This window comes from Nicotiana tabacum, chromosome 18 (assembly GCF_000715075.1).
Source record: "Nicotiana tabacum cultivar K326 chromosome 18, ASM71507v2, whole genome shotgun sequence".
Lineage (NCBI taxonomy): Eukaryota > Viridiplantae > Streptophyta > Magnoliopsida > Solanales > Solanaceae > Nicotiana > Nicotiana tabacum.
In genome coordinates, this window is record NC_134097.1 from 135,320,347 (window position 1) to 135,335,815 (window position 15,469).

Sequence of the window (15,469 nt, forward strand, 5' to 3'; positions counted from 1 at the left end):
ATGGAGGTAGAGCTTAACCTCAGATGGTAGAATGGTAGCCCTATGCAATGAAGAGAATGCAGATGGAGACAGAGCTTAGTCTTGGAAGGCAGAATGGTAGCCTTATGCAACGCAGAGAATGCAGATGGAGGTAGAGCTTAACCTCAGAAGGCAGAATGGTAGCTTTATGCAATGCAGAGAATGCAGATGGAGGTAGAGCTTAACCTCAGAAGGCAGAATAGTAGCCTTATGCAGGAAGTAAAAAGGCAAATAATAATAGAATTTTCTTAGCTAACAGCTGATTGCGATATTGCGACTGCTGGGGATACTGTGTCTGCTGGGGACACTGCGTACGGATAGTAGCTGTGAGTAAGTGCAACAGTTCTGAGAGTAGTATTTACAAGTAATGTGAGTCTTGTGAGTATATAGTATATTTGATGATTTTGCAACTCAAGTGCTTGCATCTAAAGAAAATCATGAGTTTTGTAAAGGGGGGAGGTTAGTTCGTATTCCCGCTGCCTCTACTTGACCTGCTCGGCTCTGTTCCGATGATACTGTGCGTATCATTGGGGTAGGGTTGCTAAACGAAGCAACTTTGGTAACAGACATGCATGATTTAGTAAAAAATATAACATAAATCCATAATCGAGAATAGTTTTCCTTAGATGAACCTACGACTACGATGTGGTTCAAGACATTGCAACCTCTCTTGCTCCGGAATTTTGAGGGTCCTCAAAATTCTTCCCCAATTTACTGGGCTACTACTTCTGACGGCTGCTTGTGGCGAATGGCTGAAATCACTTCAGAATTTTGAGGGTCCTCCTCAAAATTCTTCCCTAGTTTCCAATTGCGGGGGAAATGAAAATTTTATTGAATTGTGATCGAACCTATAAGAGTTGCCTACATATCCCCTCTTAAACAAGAACCAGGTCAGACGTAGTTCAAATTACATCATAAAGGAAAGCATAAAGGTTACATATAGTATCACTTCACTACATCTGAATTGATCGGCTTCGGCCAAACTTCTCCGTCCATTTCTACAAGTATGAGGGCTCCTCCTGTTAGAACCCGGTGGACCATATACGGACCCTGCCAGTTGGGATAGAACTTTCCTTTGGCCTCGTCCTGATGCGGGAAAATCTTCTTTAGCACCAGCTGACCCGGTGCGAATTGTCTTTGCTTGACTCTTTTGTTAAAGGCTCTGGCCATTCTGTTCTAATAAAGCTGACCGTGGCAAACTGCATTCATTCTCTTTCTGTCTATAAGAACTAGCTATTCGTAACGACTTTTCACCCATTCTGCATTGTCGAGTTCAACTTCTTGTATGATCCTTAGGGAAGGAATTTCTACCTCAGCGGGAATAATAGCCTCTGTACCGTAAACCAGCATATAGGGCGTTGCCCCGGTTGATGTGCGGACTGTGGTATGATAACCTAATAAAGCAAGTGATAACTTCTCGTGCCACTGCTTATGCTTCTCTATTATTTTCCTTAGTATCTTCTTGATATTCTTATTGGCGGCCTCTACGACTCCATTCATCTGAGGTCTGTAGGCTGTAGAATTCTTGTGTTTGATCCTGAAGGTTTCGCACATGGCTTTCATTAAGACACTGTTGAGATTGGAACCATTATCAGTAATGATTGATTCTAGAATTCCAAACCGACAAACAATATGGTCGTGGACGAAGTCTGCTACGACTTTCTTAGTCACTGCCTTGTATGATGCTGCTTCAACCCATTTGGTGAAATAATCAATTGCCACTAGGATGAACCTGTCCATTAGATGTGGCAGGTTTGATTGGTCCGATAACATCCATTCCTCAAGCGGCGAACGACCATGGTAAGCTTGTTGCATTAAGCTTGTTTGGAGTCACCTTTATCATATCTGCATGTATCTGACAGCGGTGGAACTTCCGGACATACTGGATGCAGTCCATTTCCATAGTTATCCAAAAATAACCAGCTCGGAGTATCTTCTTGGCTAAGACAAAGCCATTCATATGTGTCCTGTAGGTCCCATCATGGATTTCTTCTAGTAATTTAGATACTTCCTTTGCGTCGACACACCTTAGTAATCCCAAATCAGGAGTCCTCCTGTACAGGATTCCTCTGCTGTGAAAGAAATTGTTGGATAACCTCCGAAGCGTGCATTTTTGAATAGCGTTTGCAAGCTTTGGATATTCTCCTTTCACCAAATATTCCTTGATATCATGAAACCAAGGTTTTCCATCCACTTCTTCTTCGACATGAGCACAGTAAGCTGGCTGATCATAGATCTTTACTGGAATAAGGTCAATGAAATTCTTATCTGGATGTCGTATCATGGATGATAGGGTAGCCAATGCATCGGCAAACTCATTTTGGACTCTGGGAACATGCTGGAACTCTGTCTTTGTGAACCTCTTTCTCAACTGCTGCACATGATCTAGATAAAAGAGTATCTTGGAGTTCTTGGTCGCCCATTCTTCTCGGACCTGATGTATAAGCAAGTTTGAATCCCTGATCACTAGCAACTCTTGATATTCATGTCAATGGCCATCTTGAGTCCCAAGATGCAGGCCTTGTACTCAGCCATGTTGTTGGTGCAAGGGAATCTGAGTTTGGCAGACACCGGATAATGCTGACCGGTTTCTGACACTAGGACTGCTCCTATGCCAACTCCTTTGAAATTTGCTGCTCCATCGAAAAACATTCTCCAACTGTCATAGGATTCTGCAATGTCTTCTCCTATGAATGATATCTCTTCATCAAGAAAATACGTCTTTAAGGATTCATATTCTCCGTCCACGGGATTCTCGGCAAGATGATCTGCCAAAGCCTGTCCCTTGATTGCCTTCTGAGTTACATAGACAATGTCGAATTCACTCAGCAGGATTTGCCACTTGGCTAGCTTGCTAGTGGGCATGGGCTTCTGAAAGATGTACTTCAATGGATCCATCCTTGATATGAGATATGTGGTATAGGCACAGAAATAGTGCCTCAACTTCTGAGCTACCCAAGTCAGAGCACAACAGGTGCATTGTAACAGAGAATACCGAGCCTCGTAAGGGGTGAACTTCTTGCTAAGATAGTAGATGGGCTGCTCCTTCCTCCCCATTTCATCATGTTGCCCAAGAACACAACCAAACGCTCCATCTAGCACTACAAGGTAGAGTAATAGGGGTCTACCCGGCTCAGGCAGGACCAAAACTGGCGGTATAGACAGGTAATCCTTGATTCTATCGAAGGCCCTCTAGCAGACATCATTCCATTTGGTAGCGACGTCCTTCTTCAACATCTTAAAGATTGGCTCACAAATGACAGTAGATTGAGCTATGAACTGGCGATGTAGTTGAGTCTCCCCAAGAAACTCATTACTTCTTTGTTGTTCTTTGGCGGTGGCAATTCTTGAATAGCTTGGACCTTTGATGGATCCATTTCTATTCCTTGGCGACTCACAATGAACCCAAGTAGTTTTCTGGCAGGAACCCCAAATACGCATTTCACGGGATTCAGCTTCAAGTTGTACCTTCTTAATCTATTGAAGAACCTCCTCAAATCTTCCATGTGATCAGTGGCTTTCTTGAATTTGATGATGACATCATCTACATACACTTCGATCTCTTTATGTATCATATCATGGAAAATGGTAGTCATGGCCTCATGTAGGTGTCCCCAGCATCCTTTAACCCGAACGGCATCATCTTGTAATAGTACATTCCCCACGGTGTAATGAAAGTTGTTTTCTCAGCGTCTTCTTCATCCATCCAGATCTGATGATACCCAGCAAAACAATCCACGAATGACTGCAACTCGTGCTTGGCGCAATTGTCAATAAGGATGTGTATGTTTGGCAAGGGGAAGTCGTCTTTTGACTGGCCCGGTTGAGATCCCGGTAGTCGACACAGACTCTAACCTTCCCGTCCTTCTTCGACACTGGCACGATGTTGGCTAACCATGTCGGATATTCTATTACCCTGAGAACCTTAGCTTTGACTTGCTTAGTGACTTCTTCCTTGATTTTCAAACTCATGTCAGGCTTGAACTTTCTGAGCTTCTGCTTTACCGGTGGACATGTCGGATCAGTTGGCAGTTTGTGAGTCACAATAGATGTACTCAGACCAGTCATGTCATCATACGACCAAGCGAATATGTCTTCATATTCCCTTAGAAATTCTGTGTATTCCTTCTTTTCTGATGGCGATAAGTGGACACTGATTCTCGTTTCTTTGACGTTCTCTACATCTCCCAGGTTAACAATCTCGGTCTCATCCAGGTTGGACTTAGGTCTGTTCTCAAAATTTTCAACCTCTTTAACAATCTCTTCTGGTATGTCATATTCCTCTGAATCTGTATCCTTTTGTTGCATTGTCTCGTTGCATGTCATAGCCATTGGTTCATCAAGATAGGTAATGGTAATGTTGTATAAGTAAAGTGATGAGAGAAAATAATATGAGTAAGATTTGTAAGGAAACCGAAATGCTTTGATAAATTTCATAACTGTTTTGAACATTGTAAGATCTTATTGCGGAAATTCAAAAATGCGAAAGGAAAATCAACTAGTAAAAATAAAAGATAGTGCATGATGCTTTATTCAGCCTTGCTACCCCGAGGCTTTTCGAGCTCTGGTAGTTCTGATGGTCCAATTGTTGAGGCATGCTCCTCGGCTTACGGCTTGTATAGAAGGGCCTTCCTCCCCCTCCTCTTTGAAAATGACACAAAAATCCATGTCATCATCTTCCACAAATAAATCCCTCATTGCTGCCAGTGCTTTCTCTTCTTCTGACCCATATATAACATCGGATGGCTGGAAAGTCTGTTCTAAATGGGGTATCGACTGCTCCACTGGGTAGTAAAGGTTGCGCCATGGTGGCAACTAGTTGTTGAATTCCTTCCAAGTATACTCGTATCCCAGACCGAAAGTGGTGCCATGTTTCTTCAGTTTGATCGGCTTGGCAATTCCTTGGAGATTCTTGCTAAGTCCCTTACCAGGCTCATATCCGGTCCAGTTCAATATGTTTTCAATTTTGTTGTCCCACCATTTGTCTTTGTCAACGGCGTTGACTCGCTCAATGTGGTGATAGGTTTCCCTGCCTATCTTTCTCCTTCCTCCAATCGATGCGACGGTTTGGCGACTGTATATGGGATTGCTACCATCGCCATAAATGATCACCTCTTGGTGGTTCCACTCAAATTTCACCGCCTGATGTAGTCTTGATGCTACGGCCCCAGCGGCATGAATCCACGACCGTCCCAACAGCAAGTTGTAAGATGGCAGCACATCTATTACTTGAAATTCAACATCAAACCAAGTAGGCCCCATCTGCACACACAAGCTAATTTCCCCAATAGTGGACCATTGGGAACTTTCGAAAGCTTTGACGTTGACGACCCCATCTTTGATCTCATGCAGACTCTTTCCCAATGTTTTGAGTGTTACCAATGGACAAATATTGAGGTTGGACCCACCGTCAATCAGGATTTCGGTGATGAAATAATCCTCGCATTGCACAGTGATGTGCAGTGCCTTGTTGTGACTCAACCCTTCTGGTGGCAACTTATCTTCATGAAAAGGGATCTTGTGACTCTCCAATACCTACCCTACCATGTTTGCCATTTCTACAATAGTGATGTTGCTCGGTACATATGCCTCACTCAGCACCTTCAACAAGGCGTTCCTGTGTGCATCGGAGCTTTACAACAAAGCTAGGATAGAGATCTGTGCCGATGTTTTGTTCAATTGATCAATGACTGAGTAATCCTTTGCTTGTATTTTTCTCCGGAGAACATTGGGCCCAGCTTCAGTGATGGTTGACCGTCCAGAGGCCTGCTTGCTTGATTCAGCCAAATGTTCTGGGGTGTATACTTTACCGGTTCTTGTCATACCCTATGCAGGGACTGCTTCTCCGGATTTGGCTTTCCCTTTCCTTCTTGCCTCGGCTGTGTAGTCCCAAGGTATAGCATTTGTATGGAATGGCGTTATAGCTGACATTGCTACTGGAATGGGCACCTTTACTCCGAACGGAGCTTGTATTTTGGAAGGCAAGATTGCAACTTCAAATGGTTCAGGTACATTTGCCGGAGACCCAAACTCGACCTCGATCGGTGCTGGCGTCTTTGCAGAGGATGGTTTTTCAAACTCAAGTGGTATGGACATGTTCACCTCAGCATCCCCACAAGGCTAAATCTGGACTACAATCGGATTAAGGGTGACTGTTGGTTTCTTTGGATCGTCGCCTTCTGTGATCAAACCTATTGACCCCTTGGAGTCCCAGTCATCCTCTATTTCAATCATGTGAACGCCTCCACCCGTGTGGTCTGGTAGAGGGTTATTGCGGACATTCGGAGCAGGTTCCTTTGCCACAATAATCTTGTTATCAATCAGTGCTTGGATTTTATCTTTCAAAGAGCGGCATTCATCAATGGTATGCCCTTTCATGCCAGAATGGTATGCACAGGATTTATTAGGATTGACCCATTGGGAAGGGTTTTTAAGAGTTATAGCGGGGATAGGGGTGACATAAACAGCAGCTATGAGCCTTTCATACAGCTGGTCAATTGGTTCGGCAATGGCGGTATATTGTTTGGGAGGTCTGCGGTCAAAATTGGTCGGGGTTTAGGAAAGTTTTGGCGAGTGGGAGGTGATTGATAGTGAGAGGGTTGAGTATTGTAGGATTGGTAGACATGTGCAGGTTGGAAATATCTGGATGAAGTAGGCTGATATGTGGGAGGTGGAGGTGATTGGTAAGTAGGTGGTGGAGTTTGGTAAGAGGGCGAGGGTGCTTGGTAATTTGGGGTAGGTTGATATGGGAGTGGAGGCATCGGGTAGTTTTGGTATTTGATAGGGGACTTGGTTCTCTGTGCAACCATCACGGCGCTCACGTCCCTTTTCTTGGTCGTGCCACTAGACTGCAGAGCCTTGTTGGTAGCCTGCAAAGCCTTAAAGTTTGTGACCATACCACTTTTGATGCCTTCCTCGATCCTCTCACCTAGCTTGATGATGTCGGAAAATTTCTGGCTTTCAATCAGCATCAACCTTTCATAGTACTGGGGGTCTTGAGCTCGGACAAAAAACCTGTTCATTTGTTCTTCCTCTAGAGCAGGCCTGACTTTGTCAGCTTCTAACCTCAAGTGAGTGGCATACCCGCGGAATGTTTCCGTGGGTTTCTTCTTTAGGTTCTGGATGTAGAACACATCTGGCACATTTTCTGTGGTGAACCTAAACCTGTCCATGAAATCGGACGCCATGCTTACCCAGTTCGACCACTTCTTTGGATCTTAGCTAATGTACCAAGACAGAGCATCTCCCTTCAGACTCCTCATGAAGAGTTTCATGCGGATCCTCTCGTCCTTTCCTACTCCGACCAGCTTGTCGCAGTATATTCTCAAATGAACTCTTGGATCTCCTGTACCATCAAACATCTCGAACTTCGGAGGTGTGTACCCCTCGAGCAGTTCAACATCGGGTTGTATGTAGAGATCTTTATAGTTTAGCCCCTCAATTCATTTGCTTCCTTCGACGCCCTGAATTCGGCTAGTCAACTTCTTAAGCTCTTCAGCTAGACTCCTGATGAGTAAGTCTTTATCATCAAACTCGGATGTGCTTGAAATGGGTTGGGCGGAGTGCGGTATGGTTTCCATGTAGATGGGGGTGTTATGAGTGTGGAAATGGTCATTTGTGGAGTTCACCGGTTTTGGGATGAGCAGTGGAGTATTGTTGGAAGTATGACATGTGTTGTAGTGGTGGTGAGGAACGGGATGGTTTTGTGGTTTTGGGATGTTTTATGGAGATGTAGGGTTCTGACGTTAGGAAAATTGACATCTGGGGTGGTGAGGGAAAATTATAAGCTCGCCAAGTTCCGGACCTGATCAAGTTCTTCTTGGAATTTCAGCAGCTTTTGTTCAAGCTGGTATGCACTTTCCTTAGTAACCAGAGTACCATGAGTGACCTCTACCCGTTCAGTTGAGTTTTCCCTTCTAGTGTTGTTCAAATCTTCCATCTTTCCTTTGTTCCTGTTTTTGACAGGGCTAGGAGGAGGAGTGGGTGGAGGGCCCTTGGATCTTGTGGAATATGATGATGATGCTAGAGTGCACGAACTAACCTTGGGGAGGGGAATAAAAAAAATAAAAACAAAAAGGCAACAAGTCAGTGAGGATTATGAAAAGAAACATTGCGATATTTAAACACGTAGTGCAAGAATGTAAGTCGTGTCCTAATTTGGGAGCCTCGTTAGGCCCGAGGTAGGCCTAGCGACAAGTTTATTTGGAGAACTTATAATGCTAAATGCCTCAATTTATTGATAAAAATAAGACGAATCCCAAAACGACACTAAATAATAGAAGATAAAAATGTCACTAATGGCCATTGACCTTATTACATTCATAAAACGAAAAGGTGAATTCCTATCTATTTGGTCCCAGAAGGACCTTCCCCAGACTCGGGATCTTTGGCTCCATCGAACAACTTCACCAGCTCGCGAAGTCCCAACAGCAGGTAGGCTCTGTCCAGGTGTCCACCCTCGTTTCCTTCAGCATTCTGGCAGTCCTCGATCCTCTTGAGAAACTTCCTTTCTAGCTCCTTATTCCAGGTATCCTAATCGCTTGTTGGCACTGACAGCCATGTCTTTCCACTCTTCAATCAGTTTATGGTGGGCTTCTTGAATCTCACGGTGCTCGCTTTCACACTCTTGAATCCTCTTGTGCAGTTGGTTGTATTTGACCTATGCTTTAGCCCTTTCATCGATGATTCTGTGACCTCGAACAAACCGTTTGGCCCAGACCATTGTGATTGTCCTCCAGCCATCCTAAATAGTATGGGGTGCAACCAATATGGTATCTCTCTGGCTCGATAGTGTCTCTCCCTATGATGATCTTGCAATGCCACATATGCTGAGCTTGGCACTTATAAGGACTGTCATTAGCTTGGAAGTCGGCCTGCAAGTGACTCATCTTGTCAACCCTTGGTATAACCTGTTTCCTACCAGCTTGTCTCGTAACCCGGAGAGGGACATAATGGTAGTTTCCTCTCAAACCAATTGTCACACCTCCTTTTTCCGCGCCCGCGAGGGTGCGTGGGAGTTTTTCCAATTAAAGGACAGTCAAAACGGGATTTATTTCTTTATTTCAGAGTCGCCACTTGGGAGATTTAGGGTGTCCCAAGTCACCAATTTTAATCCCGAACCGAGGAAAAGCATGACTCTGTATTACAATCCGCGAACCAGAAATCCGGATAAGGAATTCTGTTAACCCGGGAGAAGGTGTTAGGCATTCCCGAGTTTCGTGGTTCTAGCACGGTCGCTCAACTGTTATATTTGGCTTGATTATCTGATTTTATACAAATATGGACTCATGTGCAAGTTTTATCTTTTTACCGCTTTCATTATTATATTTTTTTAAAGAATGTGAACATCGTTTAAAAAACATGTCTTTGGATTGGGTCACATAAAATGCATCCACGATCCGGAACGTATTTTTATTCAATGTTTTGGGATTTGGATTTGGGTCGCATAAATGCATACCCGTGTTTAAGAATGTATTATTATTATATCGCGCCTAAAGCAATTAGCGATTTATTACTTTGGGGTAGGGCCGTGAAATTTGCTAAAACGACTCCTCCTTAATTCTAAGCAATTAAATGTACATTTATTGAGGGCCCCGCAATCTATACATTTTATTAAGCGAGGCTCATCTCATTTATTTTCCTAAATGGATAAATCTTAAAGCGACTACATTTTGCTATTTAAAATTAGTCTCTAAAATGAATAAAGAAAATCCTAATTAATTACGTTTTTTTTTATTATTATTATTTAAGAAAACATGACACGCTAATTGCTTGATTCATACAAATATTGATGGAAAAGGAATTTTATTCTTAATTTCAAAAATTATAAATTAAATAAAAATTCAACAACTAATATTCAAAATAAACAAATATAGCTAGATTAAAACTTAGCATTGTTATTTTTTTTAAAAAATATTATTGAGATTAATTATTCACAATCATTTGAAACTAAATTTAACCATAATTACTAAAGCTTATTAGAAAGTTTATTAGACTTAAACATTTTTCTAATCTTGCTTAAGCTCAAGTCATGCCTTAATGCCTAATTTACGATGTTTAATTTAAATTCGTGTCTTAGCTAAATTTAGCTACTTGTTCATGATCAACCTATAATCTTGAAGCCTTCATAACTAGTGAATTAACCTATTTTGCCGAACCGATTTATTACAGACTAACTTATGATATTATTTTCTTATTCCAATTATTATTTAGTAATTCATGAAATAGCTTAAATACAATCAACAAAAGGAACAAAGAAAAAAAACGAAATTAAAACTTCAAATTTTCATTCTTCATATGTATTCACGCTTCATATTTCGGATTACAATAACCAGCTTTTCAGTTGTGTACCTGATATTAGAAGCAAAAGAAAATGAATATGAGAATCAGCAGCAGCAGTAAAATCAGTACAACACAGCAACAATAGCCCAGCAACAGTAACAACGCAGTAACGGACCAGTGGAGTAGTAATCCAAAAAAAAAACAAAAGCTTCCAGCTTTGATGAAACAACAATTAATTCTGATTTCAAACAACAAAAGAAAGCAGAATATTTTTTTTAGTTTTTTTTTTATTTGAAAGCTTAAATATTTTTCGGAATTTTCTATCTCTTAAATGTTCAGCCCTTTTCTCTCTCTTATTTTCAGATTTGTTTCTCTCTCTCGTATCTGTGTATTTTTCTCTATCTCTCTGTATTGTCCTTTATTCTGATTTCAAGACTTCTTCTTATAATCCATCTCATAAACCTTTCAATTAATTAAAATCCATACTTTTTCTCTACCCAACCCATTATCTTCTCACTCATCCCCATTACATTAAATAAACATATCACACCAACCCATTTCATTTTGTCCCCCATGCCTAACATAAAATAATGCAAGATTCCCCCTTTAAATTAAATCTTGTCCCCCCTTTACATTAAATAACCATATCACAACTCACCCCATTTTATTTTGTCCCCCATGCTTCATATAAACAATTACAAAATGTACAATTCCTAAACTACCCCTCTGACCCTATTGCAAATTACTATTTTACCCCCGAAAGTACTATAAATTACCAAACTACCCATCAGCTATAACACATCAATTAATCAAACTTAACCAAAATATAGACAATATGATCAATTTCTAACAATGTTCAAACAACAATATGAACACGGATGAACATCATAACAACAATATCACATGAACACGATTTTAACAACATTTCAACAACAAATCACATGAACACAAATTGAACAACAAAGAACAAACTAAAATTTGATTGAACAATATTTTAGCAACAAACAATCCTATTTTCGGATTCAACAACTACAACAAACAAGTATATTTAGATTTCTAACTTCAATCATATTGAACTTAAAATCAATTCTAACAATATTACAACCAACAATTCCTATATTAAATTTTATGAGACAAATTCAAGAAATAATCACAAATGGTAAACAAGAAATCAAGCTATACAAATTTCGGATTCAAGAACAATCAAACAAAGTATGAACATGAATTAAATCTATTTTAAACAACAAACATGATGGATTTAAACGATTAAACCAACATATTTCTCTAACACAACTAAATTCTTTAAACAAATAACAAGATCGACGAAGAAACAATTATGAACTTAAACTTGAACTTAACAATATTAACAATTTCTAACAATACATAAACACATGAAACAAATTGAAGAAATATTTAATTAAATTTCAATTTGTATCTAACAAACATCAAACTAACAAATATTCACTTAAACAATAATACAAACATGACATGAATATGAAAACAACTAATTAAACTTCTATTTTGAAATCTGAAAATTAATTTAACAAACAACATGAACACACTAGAAAATTATTTCAATGATGAACAACGAACAAAACAAGGATTAAATCATTTAACGATTTTGGATCCGGAAAATATCAAACAAAAATATGAACAAAAATAAAATTTAGAACAACTAACCGGAGATGAACAACGACGAACTCGAACCATGTATGGACTGTTTTGACAAATATCAACCAAAGCTCGAACAAAAGCTTGAACTCGACTTTATTGAGTAACGTCGAAACAGTAGCAATAATTTACGCGAAACAGAAGCAACGTTTGGTTGTTTGTTCGGAGAAGATGAAGCAGCCACAGCATCGTGGCCATGGCGGAAACGTGAGCAGTAGCACAGCGAGGGAGACGACGTGAAGCAGCAGCAATCCGAAGCAGCGAGCAGCAACACGGCGCGGACAGCCATGGACGACGACATGGTCGACGTCGAAGCTCGTCCATGGCTGTGTTCGTTTGGTTGTTCGGTTGAGATAGAAGCAGTAGCGATGGGGCTCGAAACAAACAACGGGCTGGTCGACGCACAAGCAGAAGCAACTGGTGGCGACGACGGACTGTTTTGCCGGAGAAGATGAAGCTCGACCAAACGACGACGAACTAGAGCAACAATGGTGGACGAAGAAGATGAAGTGCTTGGGCAGCAGCTATTTGGACGATGAGGGTGTGTCGAAGAAGAAGGTAAAGGGCAGCCATGGATGCTTGGTTGGAGCTTTGGAGGAAGAAGAAGAAGATAGGAGAGGGGGGCGGATGGTTTAGATATTAGGGTTTTCTTCTTTTAGTTTTTGTTTTGTTTTGTAAAATGTAAGACAAAAGGGGTTTGGACTGGGTCGACCTAGTTTGAAATGGACTGGGTCGTAGGGAAGATTGGGCCATTTTTTGGGCCTGTGGCTTGAAATCGAAGAAGAGGCCCAATTCCGACTTTCTTTATATTTTCGCTCTCTTTTCTTCTTTTATTTCTTCTAAAACTAATTTATAAAAATACTTAAACTATTATTAAGAATTAAATTAAGTTATAAAAGCGCAAATTAACTCCCAATAACAATTAACGCACAATTAATTAATAATTAAGCATAAAATTGTATATTTGGACATTAAATGCTAAAAATGCAAACGATACCTATTTTTGTAATTTTTAATTTTTGTAATACAAATTTAATTACTAACAATTTTAGAATTAAATCCTACATGCAAAATGCGACATATTTTTGTATTTTTTTATTAATTTAGCAAATAAATACGCACAGACAAATACAAATAATTATTCAAATTATCACAAAATATCACAAAATTGCACACCAAAGAAAAATCATTTTATTTTTGGATTTTTTGGGAGTAATTCTCATATTGGGCAAAAATCACGTGCTTACAGCTGCCCCTCTTTGCCCGGAGACACGAAGGGTTTTCGTGCAAAGATAAAGCGAGCGATTTTTGCCCATCCGAGTGCTCCGTTGAAGCATTTTTTTTTAAAAAAAAGATTTGACCGAACCTTTGCTTCAAAGGTTTCCTACATATCCTGGGCTAAACAGGAATCAGGTCAATGTAGTTCGGGAAATTTTGGTAGCTGGGACTACCGTGGGACTGCATTGTTACTGTTGTTGCATGCTATTACCACTGCTTACCGATCTCCTTGTTACACCATGCTTAAAAGAAAACAAGAAGCTAGGCTAGAGTACAATTTGTTTTTTTTGTTGCCTTGCTTCCTTGTCTGCTTGCATTTCTTCCGGTGCTGTTCTTCTTTTGACACATGTACTTGAGTTTGTACTGTGACCTCTTGTTGCAACCTTCTGCTTCCCGGTGCCAGGGAATTTTATTGTTTCCTGCTGGGGATTCCTATTGTAACCCTCTGTTTTATTGTCCTCTGACTTGATCTTGAAATGTATGCCTCTGTTATCTGGGCGGGCTCCCAACTTCAATACTTGAAAATTAAAGACTTGAAATGTATGCCTCTGTTATCTGGGCGGGCTCCCAAGCTCAATGCTTGAAATGTAAAGACTGCAATGTATGCCTCTGTTGTCTGGGCGGGCTCCCAACTTCGACGCTTGAAATATAAAGACTGAAATGTATGCCTCTGTTATCTGGGCGGGCTCCCAACTTCAATGCTTGAAATGTAAAGACTGAATGTATGCCTCTGTTCTATGGGCGGGCTCCCAACTTCAACAACTGAAATGTAAAGACTGAAATGTATGCCTCTGTTATCTGGGCAGGCTCCCCACATCAACAACAACTTTTAAAAATAAGCGCCATTCCTCTCTTCAGGCGGGCTCCTGACTTCAAATACACAACTTTTAAAATAAACGCCTTTCCTCTCTTCAGGCGGGCTCCTGGCTTCAACAACAACTTTGAAAATAAATCGTCATTCCTCTCTTCAGGCGGGCTCCTGACTTCAACCAATACATCGTCATTCCTTTCTTTAGGTTGGCAAGATTTCAACAACTTTTAAAAATGCCTTTCCTCTCTTCAGGCGGGCTCCTGACTTCAACAACAACTTTGAAAATAATCGCCATTCCTCTCTTCAGGTGGGCTCCTGACTTCAAACCATACATCGCCATTCCTTTCTTTAGGTTGGCAAGATTTCAACAACTTTTTAAAACGCCTTTCCTCTCTTCAGGCGGGCTCCTGACTTCAACAACAACTTTGAAAATAATCGCCATTCCTCTCTTCAGGCGGGCTCCTGACTTCAACCAATATATCGTCATTCTGTTCTTCAGGGGGGCTTCTGACCAACTCTTAAAAACGCCTTTCCTCTCTTCAGGCGAGCTCCTGACTTCAACAACAACTTTGAAAATAATCGCCATTCCTCTCTTCAGGCGGGCTCCTGACTTCAACCAATAAATCGCCATTCCTTTCTTTAGGTTGGCAAGATTTCAACAACTTTTAAAAACGCCTTTCCTCTCTTCAGGCGGGCTCCTGACTTCAACAACAACTTTGAAAATAATCGCCATTCCTCTCTTCAGGCGGGCTCCTGACTTCAACCAATAAATCGCCATTCTATTCTTTAGGGGGGGCTCCTGACTTCAACAAATTCTTTTTGTTTTCTAATTATCCTAGGAGAAAATTCATCAGACTAGGATTTGATATCTTATCTTAGGAGAAAGATTCATCGGACTAAGATTTGATATCTTAACTTGGGAGAAAAATTTCATCAGACCAAGATTTTGACTCTAGGAGATAAATCGTCAGACTAGGTCCATTTTGTTATGATCTTAGGAGAAAGATTCATCCGACTAAGATTTTATTATATTATCTTGGGAGAAAAATTTCATCAGACCAAGATTGTATCGGGAAAGAAATTCATCAGACTAGGACTTTTTATCCTAGGAGAAAAATGTAAAGATCAATGATTTGAGACACTTACCTTTGCAATTTCTTCTTTTCTTTTCTTTTTCCTTTGCGCTGCTTTGTTCTTGCTTGCTGGGGATAATACCACTGCGAGAGTCTTCTTTCTTCCCCTCCTTCAAATTCAATTTTTTTTAACACTGTTGGGGATATAAGTGTTATCTTTTTGGGATAACGTTGTTGAGGATAACGCTGCTGGGGAGTTTTATCCCTTCAAATTGATGCTTCATTCTTCTGGAAGCTGCTGGGGATGATAATGGCTTTTTGCTTTTCTGAGCACAAA